General features: G+C 49.4%; 12 pseudogenes; 8 read left to right on the top strand and 4 right to left on the bottom strand.

The window, feature by feature from the left end:
* Positions 1-1065: 1065 nt before the first annotated feature.
* Positions 1066-1184, bottom strand: LOC143949747 (5S ribosomal RNA; annotated as a pseudogene).
* Positions 1185-1723: 539 nt separating this feature from the next.
* On the bottom strand, positions 1724-1842 carry LOC143946071 (5S ribosomal RNA; annotated as a pseudogene).
* Positions 1843-1942: 100 nt separating this feature from the next.
* LOC143949423 (5S ribosomal RNA) lies at positions 1943-2061 on the bottom strand (annotated as a pseudogene).
* Positions 2062-6050: 3989 nt separating this feature from the next.
* Positions 6051-6169, bottom strand: LOC143948088 (5S ribosomal RNA; annotated as a pseudogene).
* Positions 6170-8699: 2530 nt separating this feature from the next.
* On the top strand, positions 8700-8818 carry LOC143948436 (5S ribosomal RNA; annotated as a pseudogene).
* Positions 8819-9138: 320 nt separating this feature from the next.
* LOC143949502 (5S ribosomal RNA) lies at positions 9139-9257 on the top strand (annotated as a pseudogene).
* Positions 9258-9348: 91 nt separating this feature from the next.
* Positions 9349-9467, top strand: LOC143947808 (5S ribosomal RNA; annotated as a pseudogene).
* Positions 9468-11552: 2085 nt separating this feature from the next.
* On the top strand, positions 11553-11671 carry LOC143949796 (5S ribosomal RNA; annotated as a pseudogene).
* A 160-nt stretch (positions 11672-11831) lies between these two features.
* LOC143949999 (5S ribosomal RNA) lies at positions 11832-11950 on the top strand (annotated as a pseudogene).
* Positions 11951-15998: 4048 nt separating this feature from the next.
* LOC143950064 (5S ribosomal RNA) lies at positions 15999-16117 on the top strand (annotated as a pseudogene).
* Positions 16118-16219: 102 nt separating this feature from the next.
* LOC143946870 (5S ribosomal RNA) lies at positions 16220-16338 on the top strand (annotated as a pseudogene).
* Positions 16339-22701: 6363 nt separating this feature from the next.
* On the top strand, positions 22702-22820 carry LOC143949324 (5S ribosomal RNA; annotated as a pseudogene).
* Positions 22821-27788: the final 4968 nt, after the last annotated feature.

Below are 27788 nucleotides of genomic sequence, written 5' to 3'. Positions count from 1 at the left end.
ACTCTATGCAGGAGCGAAGGCCCTTTGGCCCACATTCTCTCTCAAACAGATTACCCACACTTAACCTGTCTGTCCAACTGGGAAAAGGACCTTAATTGCTTGTTTTCCCCAGCACAGAGACAACGCATTATCACTTTGGCTCTCAAAACCTCGCTGTGCACGAAGATACAGGAGACAAATTTTAAACTTCTCACCAGGTGGTATTTGACACCATCAAACATGCATTAATGTTTCCCTCTTCCTCGAACATATGCTGGAGGTGTGGAGAAGAAGAGGGCACGTTGCTCCACATTTTTTGGTCCTGCCCCAGCTTGGTGGACTTCTGGACAGAGGTCCGATGCATAACACAAATATTCACAGACTTCTCCATCCAGGAAGAGGCTGCATTCTTTCTCTTGCACCATTCACAGATTCCCATTAAGAAGTACAAAAAAATCAATTTTACGGCATGTGATAAATGCGGCAAAATCCTGCATCCCTCTCTATTGGAAAAAATGTCCCCCCCCCCTACTCACTGGCTTAGGAAAATAGAGGACATTAAAAAAAATGGAGGACTTGATCCTCACATCACAAGGTAAACAAGAATTTTTTAAACAAACCTGGGACATCTGGAATACCTTTATATTCTCGCTGGAAGGATGTCGCCTGCTATCGCCTTAGTGCTCTGAGCTTTCCAAGACTGGCCCCTTGGACGGTGGCTGCCATCGTGTCTCGTCACCTTTTTTCCTTTCCTGATCTTTCACCCCTTCTCTTTTCTGCCTTCCTCCCCTATCTCTCACCCCCTCCACCCCCTCTCTCTTTTGTAAAAAGTGGAAAATTGGGAATGACGACCCCACACCCCCCTCTGGATGGATTATGCCGGAGGGACCTGGGGTTTGTGTGACCCTTGATCTTGGTACAGTACTTTATTCATTGTGATTGATGGAAGGCAGACTCACAGTTGCGAATATACCTGTAGCAAGTATTGTTCAGCTGCCTTTTGCTCTGTATTTCTCTGTTGCATTATGTACTCGGGGGACCGTCTTCCCCTGTTTGGAGAAAAAATTATATTTGAAAACAAAAAGAAGCCTACGACACCTGGTATTCCCAGGCGGTCTCCCATCCAGGCATTAACCAGGCCCGACCCTGCTTAGCCTCCAAGATCAGATGAGATGGAACAGATTCAGGGTGATGTGGCCATAGCCAAAATCTTCAGGCACTCTCAACTCTCTTGACAAACGCCAAGATGGTCACCTTGGGAACATGCAGAAAAAAATAGGTTAACGGCAACAACATAAGTAGAAGCCTACGGCATCTGGAAATCCCAGGCGGTCTCCCATCCAGGTACTAAACTGGTCCCAACCCTGTTTAGCCTCTGAGATCAGAGGAGATCGGGCGCTTTCAGGGTTATGTGCCCATAGGCAATCTCTTTGGGCACTCTCAACCCTCTTGACAAATGCCATGATAGTCACTTTGAGATACAAGCAAAAAAAAAAACAGGTCAATGTCAACAACATAAAAAGAAGAATACGGTACCTGGTATTCCAACGCCATCTCCCATCCAGGTACTAACTAGGCCCAACCCTTCTTAGCCTCAGAGAAGAGAAGAGATAGGGCTCTGCAGGGTGATGCTGCTGTAAGCGATCTCTTTGGGCACTCTCAACCCTCTTGACAAATGCCAAGATGGTCACCTTGGGAAACAAGCGAAAAAAAAAAACGAATCAACGCCAACAACATAAAAAGAAGCCTACAATAACTGGTATTCCCAGGTGGTCTCCCATCCAGGTACTAACCAGGCCCGACTCTTCTTAGCCTCCAAGATCAGACGAGATTGGGTGCTTTCAGAGTGATGTGGCCATAGGCAATCTCTTCAGGCACTCTCAACCCTCTTGACAAACACCAAGATGGTCACTTTGGGAAACAAGCGAAAAAAAAACAGGTCAACGCCAACAACATAAAAAGAAGTCTACGACACCTGGTATTCCCAGGCGGTCTCCCATCCAGGTACTAACAAGGCCCGACTCTTCTTAGCCTCCAACATCAAACGAGATCGGGTGCTTTCAGGGTGATGTGCCCGTAGGCAATCTCTTCAGGCACTTTCAACCCTCTTGACAAACGCCAAGATGGTCACCTTAGAGACAATACGGTCCGAGTCCTCAATTTAATCCATGCGGCGCATGTACAGGGAAGGCCCTTGCTTATGTTGTCAACGGACGCGGAGAAGGCCTTTGACAGGGTGGCCTGGCACTTTATGCAGGCCACCCTGGAACATATAGATCTTGGCCCCAACATGATGAGCTGGGTAATGTCGCTTTACTCCACGTTGTCGGCAGCGGTATGGGTGAACGAGTGGTGCTCGGACTCTTTCCCCATCACTAATGGGACGAGGCAGGGGTGCCCTCTGTCTCCCCTAATTTTTATTCTGACACTGGAACCACTTATGTGTCACGTTCGGAATGACCCGAATATTACTGGCATATCCAAACCCTCGGCACACCACAATATTGCGGCGTACGCTGACGATCTAATTTTTTCCATCTCCACACATTTTGCTTCCCAATATACTCGCATCTCTCCGGCGATACGGCAGCCTATCAAACTATAAAATCAATTGCGCCAAGTCGGCTGTATTGAATATATCGGTCCCGGATGGTGAGGCCAAGAGGCTCCGCTCCACTTTTCCATTCTACTGGGCTGAAAAATCTATATGTTACCTGGGCGTTGACATCGCAGCGGATTTGGCGCAATTGTACCCGCTTAATTTTGTCCCTCTCCTGAATAGACTGAAATCTGATTTGGGAAACTGGCATGCTTTAACACTGACCTGGATCGGGCGCTGTAATGCATTCAAAATGACGGCCCTCCCCCGGATCTTATACTTGTTCCAGACATTACAGATCCGGTTACCCCCAATTTTTTTCAGACAACTGCAGGTGCTGCTCCGGGACTTTATTTGGGCGTGCAAACCGCCCAGAGCCCGTTTGCAATTGCTTGCCAGACCAAAGGACAAGGGGGGTCTGGGTCTCCCAGATCTGAGACAATACTACAGAGCGACTCTGCTAGCGAGAGTCGTTGATTGGCATTGTAATGGCCCACACAAGCAGTGGGTGGAGATGGAGATTGAGGATGGATCCATTCCCCTATTGACCTCCCCGTGGCTCCTGTCCTCCCTACCAAAAGACCTCAGAGATCACCCCGTAGTGGGAGCTACGTTGGCTGTTGTGCGGAGGTTGTTCCGCTGCACACACATTGCTCCCCTGCCGTCACCAATGACTCCGGTTATAGGTAATCCAGACTTCCCACCGGGATTTACCAACAATATACTGCGACAGTTGACAGTGGTGGGGAAACAGCGTCTGGGAGAGGTGTGGCCCTCGGGAGGGCTCCCGACCACGCAAACTGTCGCCGAGCTTTCTGACCCTCCGCTTGACTTGTTTAGTGCTTATCAACTTCATCACTTTCTTCTGGCCATACAAAGGGCCCTCTACACTCCTAGAGACCTGACGCCCTATGAATCCATCTGTCACAAAAGGGAACCTGTGCGACACACCCTCTCCCTCCTGTACAACCTATTGAGTAGTCAGGAGGAGGAGTCGACCCCACCATTTATCCACAAATGGGAGAGGGACTTAGGCATCACATTTACCCCACAACAGATAGGGAAGATCCTGACCTTAGTACATAAAGCTTCCATCGCAAACCAATATCAAGAATCAGGATACAAGATAGTCTCACGCTGGTATAGAGTCCCATACCTTCTGAATAAAATGAATAGATCGATCCTGGATGTTTGTTGGAGGTGCAATTCAGATACGGGGACCATGGGACACATTTTCTGGGCATGCCCGGCCTTACGGAACTTTTAGGTGGAGGTGACCGGGACGATAAAAACTCTCACAAATGTAGATATCGCAGACAACCAAGCAGCGTGCCTTCTACACTTGACCGAGCAGCCTGTTCGAAAATACAAAAAAACAAAAAAACCCTCACGATGCAACTCCTGAATGCCTCCCGGGCCTGCATTCCCACACTGTGGAGGCAGCCTCAGCCCCCATCCAAGGTGCTGTGGTATTCCAAAGTCAATCATATTCTCCGGATGGAAGAATTGACCGCCACCCTTCACAACACTGTAGAGACATTTAGTGTTACATGGAGGCCCTGGAGGTATTTTACTGGTACTCAAGACTACATTCGGGAGGTGAGCAGCGCCCCTGTCCCAGAAAACGACTGAACATCTAACGTTTACCTACGTAGGCCATGTCTGCCCTGGGTGGCATTCCCCCCCCCCCCTTTTTGTCTTTATTTTATTTTTTTTTCCCTGCCGCCATCCCCCCCCCTCCTCTCTCTCCGTCTTTGCACTCTCTTCTCCCCCCGTCCTCCCTTTTGCCTTGTCTCCTTACTAGCCTTCGGGACCCAGAAGAACCCCAGGGTTCTGGACACGACCGGCTCATATTTTACTCTGGTTCACAGAGGTCATGATAAGCTGGCTCGCTGTGGTCCCAGTTGTTCTCCATGATTAGATTTGTCCGAACGGAGCTGCACTAGTTATACTGTACTACATGTCGGAGATGGGGTTTCTCTCTTTTCTGCATGAAGCTGTAGCACTCCCCTCTGAGAACCCAGAGTTATTTGGCTGCCTATTTTTTGTTACCATGTAATTATGACCCTGGGTCATGCTGTATGGTTGACTGTTATAATTTTGTTGTTCTACTTATACTTAATAAAAGAATAAAAAAAAAAAAAAATAAGTCAATGCCAACAACTTAAAAAAAAAGCCTATGGCATCGAGAAATCCCAGGCGTTCTCCCATCCAGGTCCCAACCCTGCTTAGCCTTTGAGATCAAATGAGATTTGGCTCTTTCAGGGTGATGCAGCCATAGTAGATTTTTTCAGGCACGCTCAACCCTCTTGACAAACGCCAAGATGGTCACCTTGGGAAACAAACAAAAAAAACAAGTCAACGCCAACAACATAAAAAGAAGCCTACAGCACCTAGTATTCAGAGGCGGTCTCCCATCCAGGTATTAACAAGGCGCGACCCTTTCTAGCCTCTGAGATCAGCGGAGATTGGGCCCTTTTTAGGGTGATATGCCCATAGGTAATCTCTTTGGGCACTCTCATCCCTCTTGAAAAATGCCAAGATAGTCAGCCTGGGAAACAAGCGAAAAAGATAGCAGGTCAACGCCAACAACATAAAAAGAAGAATACGGCACCTGGTATTCCAAGGCCGTCTCCCATTCAAGTACTAACTAGGCCCAACCCTTCTTAGCCTCTGAGATCAGAAGAGATAGGGTGCTTTCAGGTTGATGCGGCTGTAAGCGATCTCTTTAGGCACTCTCAACCCTCTTGACAAATGCCAAGATGATCACTTTGGGAAACAAGCGAAAAAAACAGGTCAACACCAACAACATAAAAAGAAGCCTACAGCACCTAGTATTCCCAGGCGGTCTCCCATCCAGGTATTAACAAGGCGCGACCCTTTCTAGCCTCTGAGATCAGCGGAGATTGGGCACTTTCAGGGTGATATGCCCATAGGTAATCTCTTTGGGCACTCTCATCCCTCTTGAAAAATGCCGAGATAGTCAGCCTGGGAAACAAGCGAAAAAAAGCAGGTCAATGCCAACAACATAAAAAGAAGAATACGGCACCTGGTATTCCAAGGCCGTCTCCCATTCAAGTACTAACTAGGCCCAACCCTTCTTAGCCTCTGAGATCAGAAGAGATAGGGTGCTTTCAGGGTGATGCGGCTGTAAGCGATCTCTTTAGGCACTCTCAACCCTCTTGACAAATGCCAAGATGATCACTTTGGGAAACAAGCGAAAAAAACAGGTCAACACCAACAACATAAAAAGAAGCCTGCGGCATCTGGAAAACCCAGGCGGTCTCCCATCCAGGTACAAACCAGGCCCAACCCTGCTTAGCCTCTGAGACCAAACGAGATTGGGCGCTTTCAGGGTGTTGTGCCCATAGGCAATTTCTTTGTGCACTCTCAACCCTCTTGACACATGCCAAGATGGTCACCTTGGGAAACAAGGGAAAAAAAACAGGTCAACGCCGACAACATAATGAGAAGCCTACGGCACCTGGTTTTCCCAGGCTGTCTCCCATCCAGGTACTAACCAGGCCCATCGCTGCTTAGCCTCCGAGATCAGATGAGATTGGGCTCTTTCAGGGTGATTTGGCCGTAGCCACTCTCTTTGGGCACTCTGAAGCCTCTTGACAAAGGCCAAGATGGTCACCTTGGGAAACAAGCTAAAAAAAACAGGTCAAAGCCAACAACATAAAAAGAAGCCTACGGCATCCAGTATTCCCAGGCGATCTCCCAATCAAGACACTAACCAGACCAGATCCTTCTATGGCACCTGGTCTTCCCAGGCAGTCTCCCATCCAGGTATTAACCAGGCCTGACACTGCTTAGCCTCTGAAATCAGACGAGATCGGGTGCTTTCAGGTTGATGTGGCCGTAAGCGTTCTCTTCAAGACACGCCCAACCCTCTTGACAAATGCCAAGATGGTCGCCTTGAGAAACAAGCGAAAAAAACAGGTCAAAGCCAACAACATAAAAAGAAGCCTATGGGCTTACAGCGGACCTTAAAAGATGGGACCCACTAGCTCTGTCATGGTTCGGACGCTGTAATGTGTTGAAGATGAACGCGATGCCACGACTTCTGTATCAACTACAAGCCTTACCTATCAAAATACCCCAGACTTTCTTTCATGCGATTCGCTCAATCTTTATCAAGTTCCTCTGGCGCGGCAAACATACGCGTATTGGTAGGGCAATGCTATTGCGACCGAAATTGCGGGGAGGTATTGGCTTCCCTGACCCTGCTCTATATTACACAGCGACGCACATGACACGGGTGGTTGACTGGTCCCGGCATGGGGAACTGAAGCTATGGGTCAAGCTAGAGCAGGAGATGGCGTGGGTTCCACTGGCTGGTCTGCCTTGGGCGGGGAGGCCATTGGAGCCCTGTGTGACTACTCACCCGTTAATTGGCCCCTCGCTCGCCGAGATGGATCGTTTTTTTCACCTTCCCCACCTGACTAACTTCCCTTCTCCTATGACCCCAATTATTGGACATCCTAGATTCCCTCCGGGCCTGTCTGACCAGGCCTTTACCAGGCAAGCCCCGAAAGAGCTTCTGAGAGCAGCCCTATTTCTTGGACCCGCGGGCTGGATTCCCACGGGGACCATACTGCTAGAGCAAGTACCTGTTGCATTGGATAGCTGGAGAGCGCCCAATCTCGTCTGATCTCGGAGGCTAAACAGTGTCGGGCCTGGTTAGTACCTGGATGGGAGACCGCCTGGGAATACCAGGTGCCATAGGCTTCTTTTTATGTTGTTGGCTTTGACCTGTTTTTTTCGCTTGTTTCTCAAGGCGACCATCTTGGCGTTTGTCAAGAGGGTTGAGAGTGCCTAAAGAGATCGCTTACAGCCGCATCACCCTGAAAGCACCCTATCTCTTCTGATCTCTGAGGCTAAGAAGGGTTGGGCCTAGTTACTACTTGTATGGGAGACGGCCTTGGAATACCAGGTGCCGTATTCTTCTTTTCATGTTGTTGGCATTGACCGTTTTTTTTCCGCTTGTTTCCCAGGGTGACTATCGTGGCATTTTTCCAATGAGAGTGCCCAAAGAGATTGCCTATGGGCACATCACCCTGAAAGTGCCCAATCTCCTCTGATTTCAGAGGCTAGAAAGGGTCGCGCCTTGTTAATACCTGGATGGGAGACCGCCTGGGAATGCCAGATGCTGCAGGCTTCTTTTTATGTTGTTGGTGTTGACCTGTTTTTTTCGCTTGTTTCCCAAAGTAATCATCTTGGCATTTGTCAAGAGGGTTGAGAGTGCCTAAAGAGATCGCTTACAGCCGCATCACCCAGAAAGCACCCTATCTCTTCTGATCTCTGAGGCTAAGAAGGGTTGGGCCTAGTTACTACTTGTATGGGAGATGGCCTTGGAATACCAGGTGCCGTATTCTTCTTTTCATGTTGTTGGCGTTGACCGTTTTTTTTTCGCTTGTTTCCCAGGGTGACTATCTTGGCATTTTTCCAATGAGAGTGCCCAAAGAGATTGCCTATGGGCACATCACCCTGAAAGTGCCCAATCTCCTCTGATTTCAGAGGCTAGAAAGGGTCGCGCCTTGTTAATGCCTGGATGGGAGACCGCCTGGGAATACTAGGTGCTGTAGGCTTCTCTTAATGTTGTTGGCGTTGACTTGTTATTTTTGTTTGTTTCCCAAGGTGACCATCTTGGCGTTTGTCAAGAGGGTTGAGCGTGCCTGAAAAAATCTACTATGGCAGCATCACCCTGAAAGAGCCCAATCTCATTTGATCTCAGAGGCTAAGCAGGGTTGGGACCTGGTTAGTACCTGGATGGGACACCGCCTGGGATTTCTCGATGCCATAGGCTTTTTTTTTAAGTTCTTTTTTTTTTTTGCTTGTTTCCCAAGGTGACCATCTTGGCGTTTGTCAAGAGGGTTGAAAGTGCCTGAAGAGATTGCCTACGGGCACATCACCCTGAAAGCACCCAATCTCGTTTGATGTTGTCGGCTAAGAAGAGTCTGGCCTTGTTAGTACCTGGATGGGAGACCGCCTGGGAATACCAGGTGTCGTAGGCTTCTTTTTATGTTATTGGCGTTGACCTGTTTTTTTTTCCGCTTGTTTCCCAAGGTGACCATCTTGGTGTTTGTCAAGAGGGTTGAGAGTGCCTGAAGAGATTGCCTATGGCCACATCACTCTGAAAGCACCCAATCTCGTCTGATCTTGGAGGCTAAGAAGAGTCAGGCCTGCTTAGTACCTGGATGGGAGACCACCTGGGAATACCAGTTATTGTAGGCTTCTTTTTATGTTGTTGGCGTTGATTCGTTTTTTTTTTCGCTTGTTTCCCAAGGTGACCATCTTGGCATTTGTCAAGAGGGTTGAGAGTGCCTAAATAGATCGCTTACAGCAGCATCACCCTGAAAGAGCCCTATCTCTTCTCTTCTCTGAGGCTAAGAAGGGTTGGGCCTAGTTAGTACCTGGATGGGAGATGGCGTTGGAATACCAGGTGCCGTATTCTTCTTTTTATGTTGTTGACATTGACCTGTTTTTTTTTTGCTTGTTTCCCAAGGTGACTATTTTGGCATTTGTCAAGAGGGTTGAGAATGCCCAAAGAGATTGCCTATGGGCACATAAGCCTGAAAGCGCCTGATCTCCTCTGATCTCAGAAGCTAAACAGGGTTGGGCCTTGCTAGTATCTGGATTGGAGACCACCTGGGAATACTAGGTGCTGTAGGCTTCTTTTTATGTTGTTGGCCTTGACCTGTTTTTTTTTCCCAAGGTGACCATCTTGGTGTTTGTCAAGAGGGTTGAGAGTGCCCGAAGAGATCACCTACGGCCCCATCACCCTGAAAGCGCCCAATCTCATCTGATCTCGGAGGCTAAACAGTGTCGGGCCTGGTTAGTACGTGGATGGGAGACCGCCTGGGAATACCAGGTGCCATAGGCTTCTTTTTCTATTTTTATTTTTATTTTTTTATTTTGTAGTATGCGACATACAATGCAAAGGCAACTTCAAAGAATGTGTGATACAAATAGTTACAAACAAACGATCATATTGCATGGATATCAGAGCCAATGGTAAGAAGTCCGAGGAGAATAGCACGTGTACAGCTTTGCGGTCATATCAAGATGAGATTAAAGCTCCATCTCGTTGGGATCCTCTACCACTTAAAATATTATTGATACTAGCCCTGCTACCCTCGAAGAGTTTCGATATCCATAGATAGGGGAAGAGTATTGTGTAGTAGTCAAATGAGGTCGGAACATACCATTTTCTTTTCCCTTTTTTGAGTTAAGAAGGGAAATAGTAGAACTGAAAGGAGGGAGAAGGGGAAAGAGAAGATTGGGGAAGGAAATGGCAGAAAAGGAAAAGAAGGGGTAAGGGGGTGTCGTGGGTAGAGTGGATAGGGTGGGGTCCCCTCCCAGGGAGCAAGAGACGCCCTCGGTTTACCAGCTCATCAGCTGTCCAACGCTTGGAACAGCGATCTCCAACGATCACCATGAGCTTACTATGTCTCGCGGAGGTATTCTTCCGAAAAGCACAACTGTTCCAGTAGAACCATCTGTTCCCCTGCTCCTCCGTTTTATCCCTCATTGTGGCAGTCAGGTCTTCCATTCGTTCAATATCATTTACCCTTGCGAACCACTGGGTCACCTTTGGAGCAGTTGCTGTTTCCACTGACTTGGAATGCAGGCCCTAGCTGCATTGAGGAGATGTTTAAGTAAGGACTTATGATAACGCTTTCTCGACATAGGAGTTAGATTGAGAAGAACTGCTGTGGGATCATTGGCTAAGGAAATGTCTGTGAACTTGTGGATGAGTCTCAGGACAGGCTGCCAGAATGTTTGTAATTTAGGGCATTCCCAGAAAATGTGGAGAATGGTGCCAGCCTGTTGCTCACAGCGCCAGCAGCGGTCAGATTGACCGGGGAATATTTTGGCCAACACCGCCAGTGTACGATACCAGCATGTGATCAGCTTATATGAGATCTCCTGATATTTACTGCAGAGTGACGACTTATGGGCGAAAAAGAGTATTCTGTCCTTCTGTGGTTTGGAGAATGTAGTTTGTAAGTCCCTTTTCCATTTAGCTAGGAAGGGCGGATCCGTGGAGGATTGTGCGTCTGTCAGGATTTGGTAGGACCTAGAGAGGGAACCACGAATTGGGCCATCATCCAGGCAAAGTTTCTCGAAGGGGTGGAATTGTCTAGAGAAGAACGAATGGTTAGGTAGTGATCCGAGGAAATGGATGAGCTGTCTAGCTCTCCAGCTATCCAATGCAACAGGTACTTGCTCTAGCAGTATGGTCCCCGTGGGAATCCAGCCCGTGGGTCCAAGAAATAGGGCTGCTCTCAGAAGCCCTTTCAGGGCTTGCCTGGTAATGGCCTGGTCAGACAGGCCCTGAGGGAATCTAGGATGTCCAATAATTGGGGTCATAGGAGAAGGGAAGTTAGTCAGGTGGGAAAGGTGAAAAAAACGATCCATCTCGGCGAGCGAGGGGCCAATTAACGGGTGAGTAGTCACACAGGACTCCAATGGCCTCCCCGCCCAAGGCAGACCAGCCAGTGGAACCCGCGCCATCTCCTGCTCTAGCTTGACCCATAGCGTCAGTTCCCCATGCCGGCACCAGTCAACCACCCGTGTCATGTGCGTCGCTGTGTAATATAGAGCAGGGTCCGGGAAGCCAATACCTCCCCGCAATTTCGGTCGCAATAGCATTGCCCTACCAATACGCGTATGTTTGCCACGCCAGAGGAACTTGATAAAGATTGAGCGAACCGCATGAAAGAAAGTCTGGGGTATTTTGATAGGTAAGGCTTGTAGTAGATACAGAAGTCGTGGCATCGCGTTCATCTTCAACACATTACAGCGTCCGAACCATGACAGAGCTAGTGGGTCCCATCTTTTAAGGTCCGCTGTAAGCCCATAGGCTTCTTTTTATGTTGTTGGCTTTGACCTGTTTTTTTCGTTTGTTTCTCAAGGTGACCATCTTGGCGTTTTTGAAGAGGGTTGGGCGTGTCTTGAAGAGAACGCTTACGGCCACATCACCCTGAAAGCACCCGATCTCGTCTGATTTCAGAGGCTAAGCAGTGTCAGGCCTGGTTAGTACTTGGATGGGAGACTGCCTAGGAAGACCAGGTGCCATAGAAGGATCTGATCTGGTTAGTGTCTTGATTGGGAGATCGCCTGGGAATACTGGATGCCGTAGGCTTCTTTTTATGTTGTTGGCTTTGACCTGTTTTTTTTAGCTTGTTTCCCAAGGTGATCATCTTGGCCTTTGTCAAGAGGCTTCAGAGTGCCCAAAGAGAGTGCCTACAGCCAAATCACCCTGAAAGAGCCCAATCTCATCTGATCTCGGAGGCTAAGCAGCGATGGGCCTGGTTAGAACCTGGATGGGAGACAGCCTGGGAATACTAGGTGCCGTAGGCTTCTCATTATGTTATCGGCGTTGACCTGTTTTTTTTCCCTTGTTTCCCAAGGTGACCATCTTGGCATGTGTCAAGAGGGTTGAGAGTGCACAAAGAAATTGCCTACGGACACAACACCCTGAAAGCGCCCAATCTCGTCTGGTCTCAGAGGCTAAGCATGGTTGGGCCTGGTTTGTACCTGGATGGGAGACCGTCTGGGTTTTCCAGATGCCGCAGGCTTCTTTTTATGTTGTTGGTGTTGACCTGTTTTTTTCGCTTGTTTCCCAAAGTGATCATCTTGGCATTTGTCAAGAGGGTTGAAAGTGCCTAAAGAGATCGCTTACAGCCACATCACCCTGAAAACACCCTATCTCTTCTGATCTCAGAGGCTAAGAAGGGTTGGGCCTAGTTAGTACTTGAATGGGAGACAGCCTTGGAATACCAGGTGCCGTATTCTTCTTTTTATGTTGTTGGCGTTGACCTGTTTTTTTCCGCTTGTTTCCCAGGGTGACTATCTTTGCATTTTTCAAGAGGGAAGAGAGTGCCCAAAGAGATTGCCTATGGGCACATCACCCTGAAAGCGCCAAATCTCCGCTGATCTCAGTGGCTAGAAAGGGTCGTGCCTTGTTAATACCTGGATGGGAGACCGCCTGGGAATACTAGGTGCTGTAGGCTTCTTTTTATGTTGTTGGCGTTGACTTGTTTTTTTTGTTTGTTTCCCAAGGTGACCATCTTGGCGTTTGTCAAGAGGGTTGAGCGTGCCTGAAAAAATCTACTATGGCTGCATCACCCTGAAAGAGCCAAATCTCATTTGATCTCAGAGGCTAAGCAGGGTTGGGACCTGGTTAGTACCTGGATGGGAGACCGCCTGGGATTTCTCGATGCCATTGGCTTTTATTTTAAGTTGTTGGCATTGACTTATTTTTATTTATTTTTTTTAATTCTTTTATTAAGTATAAGTAGAACAACATAAATATAACAGTCAACCATACAGCATGACCCAGGGTCACAATTACACGGTAACAAAAAATAGGCAGCCAAATAACTCTGAGTTCTCAGAGGGGAGTCCTACAGTTTCATGCAGAAAAGAGAGAAACCCCACCTCCGACATGTAGTACAGTATAACTAGTGCAGCTCCGTTCGGACAAATGTAATCATGGAGAACAACTGGGACCACAGCGAGCCAGCTTATCATGACCTATGTGAACCAGAGTAAAATATGAGCCGGTCGTGTCCAGAACTCTGGGGTTCTTCTGGGTCCCAAAGGCTAGTAAGGAGACAAGGCATAGTCAAAAGGGAGGACGGGGGGAGAAGAGAGTGCAAAGACGGAGAGAGAGGAGGGGGGGATGGCGGCGGGGAAAAAAATAAAAATAAAGACAAAAAGGGAGGGGGGGGGGAATGCCACCCAGGGCAGACATGGCCTACGTAGGTAAGCGTTAGATGTTCAGTCGTTTTCTGGGACAGGGGCACTGCTCACCACCCGAATGTAGTCTCGAGTACCAGTAAAATACCTCCAGGGCCTCCATGTAACACTAAATGCCTCTTCAGTGTTGTGAAGGGTGGCGGTCAATTTCATCCGGAGAATATGATTGACTTTGGAATACCACAGCACCTTGGATGGGGGCTGAGGCTGCATCCACAGTGTGGGAATGCAGGCCCGGGCGGCATTCAGGAGTTGCATCGTGAGGGTTTTTTTGTATTTTCGAACAGGCTGTTCGGTCAAGTGTAGAAGGCACGCTGCTGGGTTGTCTGCGATATCTACATTTGTGAGAGTTTTTATCATCCCGGTCACCTCCACCCAAAGGTTCCTCAAGGCCGGGCATGCCCAGAAAATGTGTCCCATGGTCCCCGTATCTGAATTGCACCTCCAACAAACATCTGGGATCGATCTATTCATTTTATTCGGAAGGTATGGGACTCTATACCAGTGTGAGACTATCTTGTATCCTGATTCTTGATATTGGTTTGCGATGGAAGCTTTATGTACTAAGGTCAGGATCTTCCCTATCTGTTGTGGGGTAAATGTGATGCCTAAGTCCCCCTCCCATTTGTGGATAAATGGTGGGGTCGACTCCTCCTCCTGACTACTCAATAGGTTGTACAGGAGGGAGAGGGTGTGTCGCACAGGTTCCCTTTTGTGACAGATGGATTCATAGGGCGTCAGGTCTCTAGGAGTGTAGGGGGCCCTTTGTATGGCCAGAAGAAAGTGACAGTTTCCCCACCACTGTCAACTGTCGCAGTTTCTTGTTGGTAAATCCCGGTGGGAAGTCTGGATTACCTATAACCGGAGTCATTGGTGATGGCAGGGGAGCAATGTGTGTGCAGCGGAACAACCTCCGCACAACAGCCAACGTAGCTCCCAGTACGGGGTGATCTCTGAGGTCTTTTGGTAGGGAGGACAGGAAACACGGGGAGGTCAATAGGGGAATGGATCCATCCTCAATCTCCATCTCCACCCACTGCTTGTGTGGGCCATTACAATGCCAATCAACGACTCTCGCTAGCAGAGTCGCTCTGTAGTATTGTCTCAGATCTGGGAGACCCAGACCCCCTTTGTCCTTTGGTCTGGCAAGCAATTGCAAACGGGCTCTGGGCAGTTTGCGCGCCCAAATAAAGTCCCAGAGCAGCACCTGCAGTTGTCTGAAAAAAATTGGGGGTAACCGGATTGGTAATGTCTGGAACAAGTATAAGATCCGCGGGAGGGCTGTCATTTTGAATGCATTACAGTGCCCGAACCAGGTCAGTGTTAAAGCATGCCAGTTTCCCAAATCAGATTTCAGTCTATTCAGGAGAGGGACAAAATTAAGCGGGTACAATTGCGCCAAATCCGCTGCGATGTCAACGCCCACGTAACGTATAGATTTTTCAGCTCAGTAGAACCGATATATTCAATACAGCCGACTTGGCGCAATTGATTTTATAGTTTGATAGGCTGCCGTATCGCCGGAGAGCCGCGAGTATATTGGGAAGGGAAATGTGTGGATTGGAGACGAAAAAAATTAGATCGTCAGCGTACGCCGCAATTTTGTGGTGTGCCGAGGGTTTGGATATGCCAGTAATATTCGGGTCATTCCGAACGTGACACATAAGTGGTTCCAGTCACCCGTACCGCTGCCGACGGCGTGGAGTAAAGCGACATTACCCAGCTCATCATGTTGGGGCCAAGACCTATATGTTCCAGGGTGGCCTGCAAAAAGTGCCAGGCCACCCTGTTAAAGGCCTTCTCCGCATCCGTTGACAACATAAGCAAGGGCCTTCCCTGTACATGCGCTGCATGGATTAAACGGAGGACTCGAGCCGTATTGTCTCTAGCTTCCGACTTATTTTTTATTTTTTTGCTTGTTTCCCAAGGTGACCATCTTTGCCTTTGTCAAGAGGGTTGAAAGTGCCTGAAGAGATTGACTACGGGCACATCAGCCTGAAAGCACCCAATCTCGTTTGATGTTGGAGGCTAAGAAGAGTCAGGCCTTGTTAGTACCTGGATGGGAGACCGCCTGGGAATACCAGGTGTTGTAGACTTCTTTTTAGATTGTTGGCGTTGAGCTGCTTTTTTTCTCGCTTGTTTCCCAAAGTGACCATCTTGGTGTTTGTCAAGAGGGTTGAGAGTGCCTGAAGAGATTGCCTATGGCCACATCACTCTGAAAGCACCCAATCTCGTCTGATCTTGGAGGCTAAGAAGAGTCGGGCCTGGTTAGCACCTGGTTAGCACCTGGATGGGAGACCACCTGAGAATACCAGTTATTGTAGGCTTCTTTTTATGTTGTTGGCATTGATTCATTTTTTTTTTCGCTTGTTTCCCAAGGTGACCATCTTGGCATTTGTCAAGAGGGTTGAGAGTGCCCAAAGAGATCGCTTACAGCAGGATCACCCTGAAAGAGCCCTATCTCTTCTCTTCTCTGAGGCTAAGAAGGGTTGGGCCTAGTTAGTACCTGGATGGGAGATGGCGTTGGAATACCAGGTGCCGTATTCTTCTTTTTATGTTGTTGACATTGACCTGTTTTTTTTTCGCTTGTATCTCAAGGTGACTATCTTGGCATTTGTCAAGAGGGTTGAGAGTGCCCAAAGAGATTGCCTATGGGCACATAACCCTGAAAGCGCCCGATCTTCTCTGATCTCAGAGGCTAAACAGGGTTGGGCCTTGCTAGTACCTGGATTGGAGACCACCTGGGAATACTAGGTGCTGTAGGCTTCTTTTTATGTTGTTGGCCTTGATCTGTTTTTTTTTTTCACTTTTTTCCCAAGGTGACCATCTTTGCGTTTGTCAAGAGGGTTGAGAGTGCCGGAAGAGATCACCTACGGCCCCATCACCCTGAAAGCGCCCAATCTCGTCTGATCTCGGAGGCTAAACAGTGTTGGGCCTGGTTAGTACCTGGATGGGAGACCGCCTGGGAATACCAGGTGCCATAGGCTTCTTTTTATGTTGTTGGCTTTGACCTGTTTTTTTGCTTGTTTCTCAAGGCGACCATCTTGGCGTTTGTCAAGAGGGTTGGGCGTGTTCTTTTGGGGGCGTGGCCTGACACAAATGGCGACAGATGTTAGATTGTAAGCTCCTGATACCTGCGGAGCCATCCACGCGATCCGGTGCCCAATCCCTGCTCAAGCCACCTCGGCCGGCTAGTTGGAGCCCGCAGCGGTGTCCCAGGCCTATATTGCAGCGCTCGGCGGCCCGCTGACTCCGCGGATCCGCCGCATTGCCGTCCGCCGGCCGCCGCCATCTTTCTGCCCCGAGGCCTCCCGGAAAAGCCTTGGCCCTGCTGCCTGCAGAGGTGAGAGACCTCCATCGGTCCCCCCACGTTGTCCACCCTCCTGCCAGGATCCCTCCGGTGGCGTTCCCTGGACTCTGGGGCGCTCGGGGAGGCCGCGGCCGGTTCCGGCCCAGTGAGGCCTACTAAGGCCTACGGATCCCCGGTGTTTCCTGCGGCCCCCACCCGGGATCGTGCTCCGCGGCCGTTCCGGCCTACCACCACGGCCGAGGGTCCTGCAGTTCTACCGGACAGGTGGACTAGAGATGGCTGAGTAGGGGGCACTTTCTTTTTGGAGCGCCCGGTCGCCTCTCGACCACCCCGACCATTTCAGTGCCTTACAGAGCACTATGCACTTCGCTAAGAAGAAGGGAGCCAAGCGGAACAACAAACTGTTCAAATCGGCGCCTCAAACCCCGACCTCCGGAGAGCTTAGCCGGTTATTTCACCGCCAGCAATTTCTATCCCCGGAGGCCAAGATGGCGGCGACTCGCACGGAGGAGGAGAGCGTGTCCCCAGGTCCAGCACCACTCTCGCATACAGAGCATACACCAGCAGATGGCTATCGGGAATTTCCGCCGGACCTCCACCCCATGGACGACGAACTGAGGCGGGCTGCCGTGCCGACAGGCAGAGTGGACGCTGAACTGCGTATGCTGCTCCAAGCGTTGCCGACGAAGGCGGACATAACCGCTCTGATAGGGACTGTGGAGGCGGCTCACCGCAAAGAGATGGCGGCAGTTAAGGCAGACGTATCGGCGCTTAATTCTAGGGTGGAGGCGGGGGAGACCTCTCTGGCTGCTTTTGAACAACGTGTAGTGGCGGTGGATAGACTCCAGGAGGCACACGCAGAGACTCTGGTGGCACAACAACTCCACTTGGAGGAAATGGAGGATAGGAGTCGCAGGAACAACCTGCGACTCCGGGGCTTACCTGAGGCTACAGGCCCTGAAGACTTGCAGGATACCGCTCTTGCTATCTTCCGCGCTATAGAAGGCATCGATCTCCCGGACCGGGTGGAGATCGACCGGATACACAGAGCGCTAGGCCCTAAACCTACGGACCCCCTGCGGCCCCGAGATGTTATCTGCAGGATCCACCACTATCCTCATAAGGAACAGATCCTACGCAAAGCCTGGAACGCCGGGGACCTGGAATTTGATGGGGCCGACCATTAAGATCCTCCCGGACCTTTCCCGCCCCACCCTGCAAAGACGAGCCATGCTGCGGCCGCTGCTTGACCTTGCTCGCAGAAGAAATATAACTTACCGCTGGGGATATCCGCTTTCAGTGACATTTAAGAAAGATCAGAGATCGTTTACTTTGCGGAAACCTGAATCCCTGCCTGCCCTCTTTACCTTTCTTGGTTCAGAGCCGGTGAGGATGCCTGACTGGCTGGCTTTCCTCCCACGACCGCAAGGACAACCGAGTATGTCTGGACAAGGAGCTGCAGTGCCTCCCGGATTACAAAGAGGTCGTCGCCGACCTAGAGCGGTCTCTCAGGAGGATGTCCGTGAATCTTGATCTGGCTCCCGGGTGCTACCGCCCAACCTCGTTTGACCGTAATCGGATGATCCCAACCCCAGGTTCGGAACTCACCTGCTCAGTTAAGTTTTTGTTTCTTATCTTTGCCCCTACATTTCCAGTTACCTTTGCACCTTGACTGCCACCTGGCTCCCTCATGGTCCCCTGGCACCACCCCCCCCCCCTTTTTTTTTTTTTTTTTCTCTTTTTGGTGGGCTACCCGCCCCGAGGTGTTGAATGATCCTACCTGCATTTTATCAGCCCCCCCCCCTCCGGGGAACTGTGAGGAGCTACGCCCCCACCCCTCGGTTGACGTATTTGTCTTGCTGACTCTGCCCTGCCTGTCTGCCGTGGGACATCCCTTCTCAGTTACGGCAGGAACATTCCACGCTCCAGCGCCTAACCGGGGAGGACACCCTTTGCCACCGTTGGATGGGTGGGGATGGCTGCCGTGAAATCCCCCCATTGGCAACGGCCCTGAGAGTTGCAGTCATGTGAACCCCTCGGCTGGACATACGGACGGGTAGCCTGGACGGATGAGGAATGGGTTTGACATGTCTGCGCGCATGGAGCCCTGATGCCATGGGGGTTCTGGGGGCATGGGCATCCACTGGATTACGGACGCATTGAAAGACTCTGTCGCAGGTGTGTGTTTAGTTGGGGGCTCTGGTCGGGCTACCAGGCCGTTGGGCACCATTTGGCTGGCTACTTGTCCTGTATTAGGAGCCGATCTGGCTAACGATCGGCAGGCTCTCAGGGTATATCTGGGGAGGGTTGACAGTCTCCTACATGGCCTGGTAGATACAGGATTAACAGCCCTCTTGCTGCGGCAATTCCTACGTTTGGAGCCAGGTGTCTACCGAAAAGCAGGTACGAGGGGGACGTATACCGTGGGGAATGGGAACACCTGTTTCGTTCACTTTTTTCCGTTTTTATGCATTTGTTGTCTCCTTTTTTCTGGGTTGGGGGTTATCCCTGTTGCAATATTTTTGGAGTGATACATGTTTTTTCATTTTTATGATGTGTCGGGTGGGGAGGTGTGGCTGGGCGCTCTCTTTTTGAGCCCTGTCCTACCTCTCCCCCAAATAGGTTGGTATATGTCGCTGGGTTCTGCCACACGGCTACCAAGCGCCATATGCAAATATTATACTGTGTAAGGGACAAGGTGTTAGACTTTGTCCCATTTTCCTGACTCTTTTTCTCTTTCTTCTTTTAACGTTTTTTCCTTTTCTTTCTGGTATCTGTTTTAACCTTCTGTTTCCTTCCCCTCTCTTCCCTTGCCCTTTCCTTCCCGGCCTCTGGTGACAGCGCCCCAATCAGACATGGAGGAATACGTTGTGACCTCTCACATGCCCTCTCTCTCGCCTGACACGCAGAGGATCTTAGACTCTCCCATAACTTTACCAGAACTCCAAACGGCCATGAAGTCCCTTAAGCCCGGGAAAGCGCCGGGTCCTGACGGCTATACCTTACAATACTACAGAACCCTATTCCCAGTATTAGGCCCCCAACTACTCACGGTCTTTAATGCCATGGGGTCGGGAGAAACGTTCGCCTCCGCTACCCTGGGTGCCCATATCTCCGTGATCCCTAAGGAGGGGAAGGACCCGGCGTCCTGTGGCAGTTATAGACCTATCTCGCTGCTGAACGTAGATCTCAAACTATTCACCAAAATACTGGCTACTCGGCTGGCATCGCATCTCCAGCAACTTATCCATCTGGATCAGGTGGGTTTTGTCCCGTCGAGGGAAGCTAGGGATAGTACCACCAAAGTGCTTAATTTGTTACATATTGTGAAATCAAAGAAGACCCCGTGTCTATTTTTAAACACTGATGCCGAAAAGGCGTTCGACCGGGTTAACTGGTCGTTTATGTTTACAGTACTACGACATATCGGACTGGGGGAGGTGATGCTGAGCCGCATAGCTAGTATATATAGTAGTCCTACAGCCCAGGTGAAGGCCAACGGTATACTATCAGAACCTTTTAAGATCACCAATGGGACGAGACAGGGTTGCCCATTGTCCCCCCTCCTTTTCGCTCTGTCCTTGGAACCGTTTTTAGCCAAGATCAGAATGAACCCCGATATACAAGGGGTGGCAATTGGCCGACTGCACTGTAAGCTGTCAGCCTATGCGGATGATATGCTCTTCTCCATCACTAACCCAATAATTTCCCTTCTGAACCTCCTTAGTTCATTCGAGACTTACGGGAAACTCTCTAACCTTCGAATTAACTTTATTAAATCTGAGGCAATGGGGATATCTATTCCGGCACGTACTCTCTCGATGTTACAATCCACCTTCCGATTTAGATGGACGTCCTCTGCCTTCACTTACCTGGGCACGAAAATCCCAACTGACCTGTCTCGCATCTATGACTATAACTTTCCCCCTTTGTTGATACAGATTAGGGCACTGCTAGACACATGGCATAAGAAAAAAATGAGTGTGCTGCCCAAATTGTTATACCTCTTTCAGGCTCTCCCGATCAGAATACCTCCCACATATTTTAAACAGGTGCAGACCCTGTTTGTCCAATTTGTCTGGGCATACAAGAAACCGTGCATACCACGTGCCCAACTTTCTGCGCCCAAACGATATGGGGGACTGGCACTCCCCGATATTAGGAGATACTACCAAGCAATACACTTAGGCAGAATCGTGGACTGGGGGAGACATCAAGAATTGAAATTATGGGTACAGATAGAACAACGGCAGGTAAACATTCCCCTGCATTCTGCGCTATGGTGTGGTGGCTCCCTCCCCCCTGAGATAAAATCGCATCCCTTGATAGGGAACACTCTGACGCAATGTCTTCAGGTGACACTCCAAAACTCCCTGACTACCAAAACCTCTCCCTTGACCCCGATTCTAGGTAACCACCGGTTCCCCCCCGGGAACTCACCTACACGCTTTCAGGCGCTGAGGGAGTCAGATTGTGTAACGGCTGCACGATTTGTGCGGCGAGATAGGTGGCCCTTGTTAACGGAGCTAACCGACCCAGCGGGCTCCTTCCAGCTCTCCTTCTGGGACGCAGTACAGATACACCATTTTCTTCAAAGCATCCCAAATCCCCAGTCTTATACACGACCGCTGACCCCATACGAGGAATTCCTCACAGGCACGGAACCAGTTTCTCGAGTCCTCTCTAAAATGTACTCGACACTGAATACACCAGCCCACCCGCCGAGCCTGGCGTGCTTGGACAAGTGGGAGGCGGAGCTTCAATGCACCTTTACTGCAGTCCAGAAACAGAATATAATTGACCATTCTCTTAAAACGTCACTGTGCACTAAAATACAAGAGACCAATTATAAAATCATGACCCGGTGGTATCTTACACCTAGTCGCCTACATGCCATTTTCCCAGACACGTCAGCAAGTTGCTGGCGATGTCATGAAGAGAGGGGGTCCATGTTACACATGTTTTGGTCCTGCCCTAAGTTGACGCCTTTCTGGACTGCAGTGCGAACGGTGTCTCAAAATTTTATGGACCTGCTGATTCCCAACGACCCGGCGTTCTTTCTACTCCATGTGTCCACCCTGCCCCCCCGAAGATACAAGAGATCTATACTGCGACACTTGACTAACGCTGCCAAATCCTGTATCCCCCTACTTTGGAAACAAGACTGTCCTCCGACCGTAGCAATGTGGTTGAGGAGGGTAGAAGACATGAATAAAATGGAGGACTTGGTGTTGACAGCGCAACACAGACAGGACACCTACAGGAAAACCTGGTCTCTCTGGAATATGTTCATACTTTCAGATGAAGGAAAGTCGCTGCTTGCGACTTGAGCTGTTGTGATTACATGGACACTAGGCAGTACACGGAGGTTCCAACCCCATGGACAGGTATCTCAGTCGCACGCCTCCCATTGTCCCTCCATGCCCCCCTTCTCTCCGATCCTCCCCCCTCTCCCCTGTAACTTACCTTTCTTTCTTCTCTCATTCTTTTCTGGTAGCGATATGTCGGCCTATATTGTTTAGATTTTGGCTATACCAACAAACTGGACCTCGGGGACATATGGACCCTGGTTATATTCTCTTTCTTGTGCTGTTGGAATATGCACTGTATTTTATATCTTGTCAAGATGAGTGACTTGGAGGCTGCGACCTCCATTTTTTTGCTACCGCTGTATGTTAAACGGGCCCTTGTCCCATTGTTGAAAACTAATAAAATATATATTTGAAAAAAAAAAGAGGGTTGGGCGTGTCTTGAAGAGAACGCTTACGGCCACATCACCCTGAAAGCACCCGATCTCCTCTGATTTCAGAGGCTAAGCAGCGTCAGGCCTGGTTAGTACCTGGATGGGAGACTGCCTGGGAAGACCAGCTGCCATAGAAGGATCTGGCCTGGTTAGTGTCATGATTGGGAGATCGCCTGGGAATACCGGGTGCCGTAGGCTTCTTTTTATGTTGTTGGCTTTGACCTGTTTTTTTTAGCTTGTTTCCCAAGGTGACCATCTCTGCCTTTGTCAAGAGGCTTCAGAGTGCCCAAAGAGAGTGCCTACGGCCAAATCAACCTGAAAGAGCCCAATCTTATCTGATCTTGGAGGCTAAGCAGCGATGGGCCTGGTCAGTACCTGGATGGGAGACAGCCTGGGAATACCAGGTGCCGTAGACTTCTCATTATGTTGTCGGCGTTGACCTGTTTTTTTTTCCTTGTTTCCCAAGGTGACCATCTTGGCATTTATCAAGAGGGTTGAGAGTGCACAAAGAAATTGCCTACGGGCACAACACCCTGAAAGTTCCCAATCTCGTCTGGTCTCAGAGGCTAAGCAGGGTTGGGCCTGGTTTGTACCTGGATGGGAGACCACCTGGGTTTTCCAGATGCCGCAGGCTTCTTTTTATGTTGTTGGTGTTGACCTGTTTTTTTCGCTTGTTTCCCAAAGTGATCATCTTGGCATTTGTCAAGAGGGTTGAGAGTGCCTAAAGAGATCGCTTACAGCCGCATCACCCTGAAAGCACCCTATCTCTTCTGATCTCTGAGGCTAAGAAGGGTTGGGCCTAGTTAGTACTTGTATGGGAGACGGCCTTGGAATACCAGGTGCCGTATTCTTCTTTTTATGTTGTTGGCGTTGACCTGTTTTTTTTCGCTTGTTTCCCAGGGTGACTATCTTGGCATTTTTCAAGAGGGATGAGAGTGCCCAAAGAGATTGCCTATGGGCACATCACCCTGAAAGTGCCCGATCTCCTCTGATCTCTAAACAGGGTTGGGCCTTGGGAATACTAGGTGCTGTAGGCTTCTTTTTATGTTGTTGGTGTTGACTTGTTTATTTTTTTTTGTTTACCAAAGGTGACCATCTTGGTGTTTGTCAAGAGGGTTGAGAGTGCCCGAAGAAATCTGCTATGGCCACATCACCCTGAAAGAGCCCAATCTCATCTGATCTCAGAGGCTAAGCAGGGTTGGGATCAGTTTAGTACCTGGATGGGAGACCGCCTGGGATTTCCAGGTGCCGTAGGCTTCTTTTTATGTTGTTGCCGTTGACCTATTTTTTTCTGCTTGTTCCCAAGGTGACCATCTTGGCGTTTGTCAAGAGAGTTGAGAGTGCCTGAAGATATTGGCTGTGGCCACATCACCCTGAATCTGTTCCATCTCGTCTGATCTTGGAGGCTAAGCAGGGTCGGGCCTGGTTAATGCCAGGATGGGAGACCGCCTGGAAATACCAGGTGTCGTAGGCTTCTTTTTTTTTTCAAATATAATTTTTTCTCCAAACAGGGGAAGATGGTCCCCCGAGTACATAATGCAACAGAGAAATACAGAGCAAAAAGCAGCTGAACAATACTTGATACAGGTATATTCGCAACTGTGAGTCTGCCTTCCATCAATCACAATGATTCGAGGCACGAATAAAGTACTGTACCAAGATCCAGGGTCACACAAACCCCAGGTCCCCCCTGCATAATCCATCCAGAGGGGGGTGTGGGGCCGTAATTCCCAATTTTCCACTTTTTCCAGAAGAGAGAGGGGGTGGAGGGGGTGATAGATAGGGGAGGAAGGCAGAAAAGAGAAGGGGTGAAAGATCAGGAAAGGAGAAGAGGGGACGAGACACGATGGCAGCCACTGTCCAAGGGGCCAGTCAAGGAAAGCTCAGAGCACTAAGGCGATAGCAGGCGACATCCTTCCAGCGAGAATATAAAGGTATTCCAGATGTCCCAGGTTTGTTTAAAAAATTCTTGTTTACCTTGTGATGTGAGGATCAAGTCCTCCATTTTTTTTAATGTCCTCTATTTTCCTAAGCCAGTAAGTAATGAAAGGGGGGGGACATTTTTTCCAATAGAGAGGGATGCAGGATTTCGCCGCATTTATCACATGCCGTAAAATTGTTTTTTTTGTACTTCTTATTGGGAATCTGTTAATGATGCAAGAGAAAGAATGCAGCCTCTTCCTGGATGGAGAAGTCTGTGAATTTTTGTGTTATGCATCGGATCTCTGTCCAGAAGTCCACCAAGCTAGGACAGGACCAAAAAATGTGGAGCAACGTGCCCTCTTCTTCTCCACCAGGGGTCAAGTCCTGGGGAAAAAAGTGTGGGAACTCCCACCCAAGATCCACTCCCCCCACCAAAAAAAAAAAATGATACGCTCATATGCATATTTATATTTCACATAAAATACAGTGACTGCAAATGCAACATGCTACAAGAGATGACCAGACTGCGAATGCTACTACAGGAGATGACCAGACTGCAAATGCGTCATAGTACAGGAGTTGACCAGACTGCAAATGCGACATAGTACAGGAGATTACCAGACTGCAAATGCGACTACAGGAGATGACCAGACTGCGAATGCGACTACAGGAGATGACCAGACTGCGAATGCGACTACAGGAGATGACCAGACTGAAAATGCGACTACAGGAGATGACCAGACTGTGAATGCGACATACTACAGGAGATGACCAGACTGCAAATGCGACTACAGGAGATGACCGGACTGCAAATGCGACTACAGGAGATGACCAGACTGAAAATGTGACATAGTACAGGAGATGACCAGACTGCGAATGCAACATACTACAGGAGATGACCAGTCTGCGAATGCGACTACAGGAGATGACCAGACTGCGAATGCGACTACAGGAGATGACCAGACTGTGAATGCGACATACTACAGGAGATGACCAGACTGCGAATGCGACATACCACAGAAGATGACCAGACTGCGAATGTGACTACAGGAGATGACCAGACTGCGAATGCGACATACTACAGAAGATGACCAGACTGCAAATGCGACTACAGGAGATGACCAGACTGCAAATGCGACTACAGGAGATGACCAGACTGCAAATGCGACTACAGGAGATGACCAGACTGAAAATGTGACATAGTACAGGAGATGACCAGACTGCAAATGCAACTACAGGAGATGACCAGACTGCGAATGCGACATACTACAGGAGATGACCAGACTGCGAATGTGACTACAGGAGATGACCAGACTGTGAATGCGACATACTACAGGAGATGACCAGATTGCAAATGTGACTACAGGAGATGACCAGACTGCAAATGCGACTACAGGAGATGACCAGACTGAAAATGTGACATAGTACAGGAGATGACCAGACTGCGAATGCAACATACTACAGGAGATGACCAGACTGCGAATGCGACTACAGGAGATGACCAGACTGCGAATGCGACTACAGGAGATGACCAGACTGTGAATGCGACATACTACAGGAGATGACCAGACTGCGAATGCGACATACCACAGAAGATGACCAGACTGCGAATGTGACTACAGGAGATGACCAGACTGCGAATGCGACATACTACAGAAGATGACCAGACTGCAAATGCGACTACAGGAGATGACCTGACTGCAAATGCGACTACAGGAGATGACCAGACTGCAAATGCGACTACAGGAGATGACCAGACTGCAAATGCGACTACAGGAGATGACCAGACTGCAAATGCGACTACAGGAGATGACCAGACTGAAAATGTGACATAGTACAGGAGATGACCGGACTGCAAATGCGACTACAGGAGATGACCAGACTGCGAATGCGACATACTACAGGAGATGACCAGACTGCGAATGCGACTACAGGAGATGACCAAACTGTGAATGCGACATACTACAGGAGATGACCAGATTGCAAATGTGACTACAGGAGATGACCAGACTGCAAATGCGACTACAGGAGATGACCTGACTGAAAATGTGACATAGTACAGGAGATGACCAGACTGCGAATGCGACATACTACAGGAGATGACCAAACTGCGAATGCGACTACAGGAGATGACCAGACTGCGAATGAGACATACTACAGAAAATGACCAGACTGCGAATGCGACTACAGGAGATGACCAGACTGCAAATGCGACTACAGGAGATGACCAGACTGTGAATGCGACATACTACAGGAGATGACCAAGTAGCCAGTTTTAAAATTTAAACCTGTCCTCAGCCCCTTTATAGCACCCTTCTTCACATTCCTGTCCTCACCCCCTTTGTAGAACCCCCCTTCACATTCCTGCCCTGCCTCCCTTTTATATCACCCCTCCTCATTCCTTTCAGTTTCTGATACTTTCCCCCTCCCTCCTTCATAACAGTGCCGTCTTCCCTTTCTTACCTTACTCAGGATACAGCAGATGACATCGGAGGCACAGAGCTGACATCGGAAGTGCAGCAAAGGGATAGACAGAGGGCGGGACCGGCCCCAGTTAACTGATTGGTGGATAGAATGCAGAGCGGTTCTATTAACCAGTCAGTTAACTGGGCCAGCCCCTGCCCTCCGTGCATCGCTGTGCTGCTCTTCCGATGTCAGCTATGTGAAGACAATACAGCTAGCAGGCTGTGCTAGAGCCTCGGGCGGCTCCGGTCCTGCAAATGGGAACGGCGTTCCTGCTGTGAAAAAAGTGCAGGGACGCCGTTCCCACGCGTTCCCGCAGGACTCGAGCCCTGTTCTCCACACCTCCAGCATATGTTCGAGGAAGAGGGGAAACATTTATGCAGCTTTGATGGTGTCAAATACCACCTGGTGAGAAGTTTAAAATTAGTCTCCTGTATCTTCGTGCACAGCCAGGTTTTGAGAGCCAAAGTGATAATGCGTTGTCTCTGTGCTGGGGAAAACTAGCAATTAAGGTCCTTTTCCCAGTTGGACAGACAGGTTAAGTGTGGGTAATCTGTTTGAGAGAGAATGTGTGCCAAAGGGCCTTCGCTCCTGCATAGAGTCTCAAACTCCGTCTGAGGATTGGCGAACGTTTGAGGATTGGGGATGGAATGGAGAAAATTATGTCGTTGCGCCGCTCTCCAAAAAGGCAGTTGGAAAAGCCCTGTCGGATCTGTTAGGGTTGAGAAAGAAGGCCATTTTCCATCAATGATGAATTTAGACGCATTGTCTAGGTTGGAATTTCTAAGTGGGTCCCCGGTTTAAAGTTCGGATGGCCACGTATAGGGAATAGGGGGGAAGTCAAAGACGTGAGTGTGTTTTGGGTAGCGATCAGGTGACTGACTTTCAACTAAGCCCCTATAGTGGGATGTGACGTCAATTCTGTGGGTAAACCCTTATAGCACCACATGGCGCTTCTTAGCAGAATTCGGGAGTGAGCTTAGAAAGTTTGTTTGGAT

Source organism: Lithobates pipiens, unplaced genomic scaffold (assembly GCF_037356315.1).
Source record: "Lithobates pipiens isolate NorthernLeopardFrog02 unplaced genomic scaffold, aLitPip1_a1.2 Scaffold_30, whole genome shotgun sequence".
Taxonomy (NCBI): Eukaryota; Metazoa; Chordata; class Amphibia; order Anura; family Ranidae; genus Lithobates; species Lithobates pipiens.
This window is presented reverse-complemented; position numbering and strand designations above follow the sequence as displayed.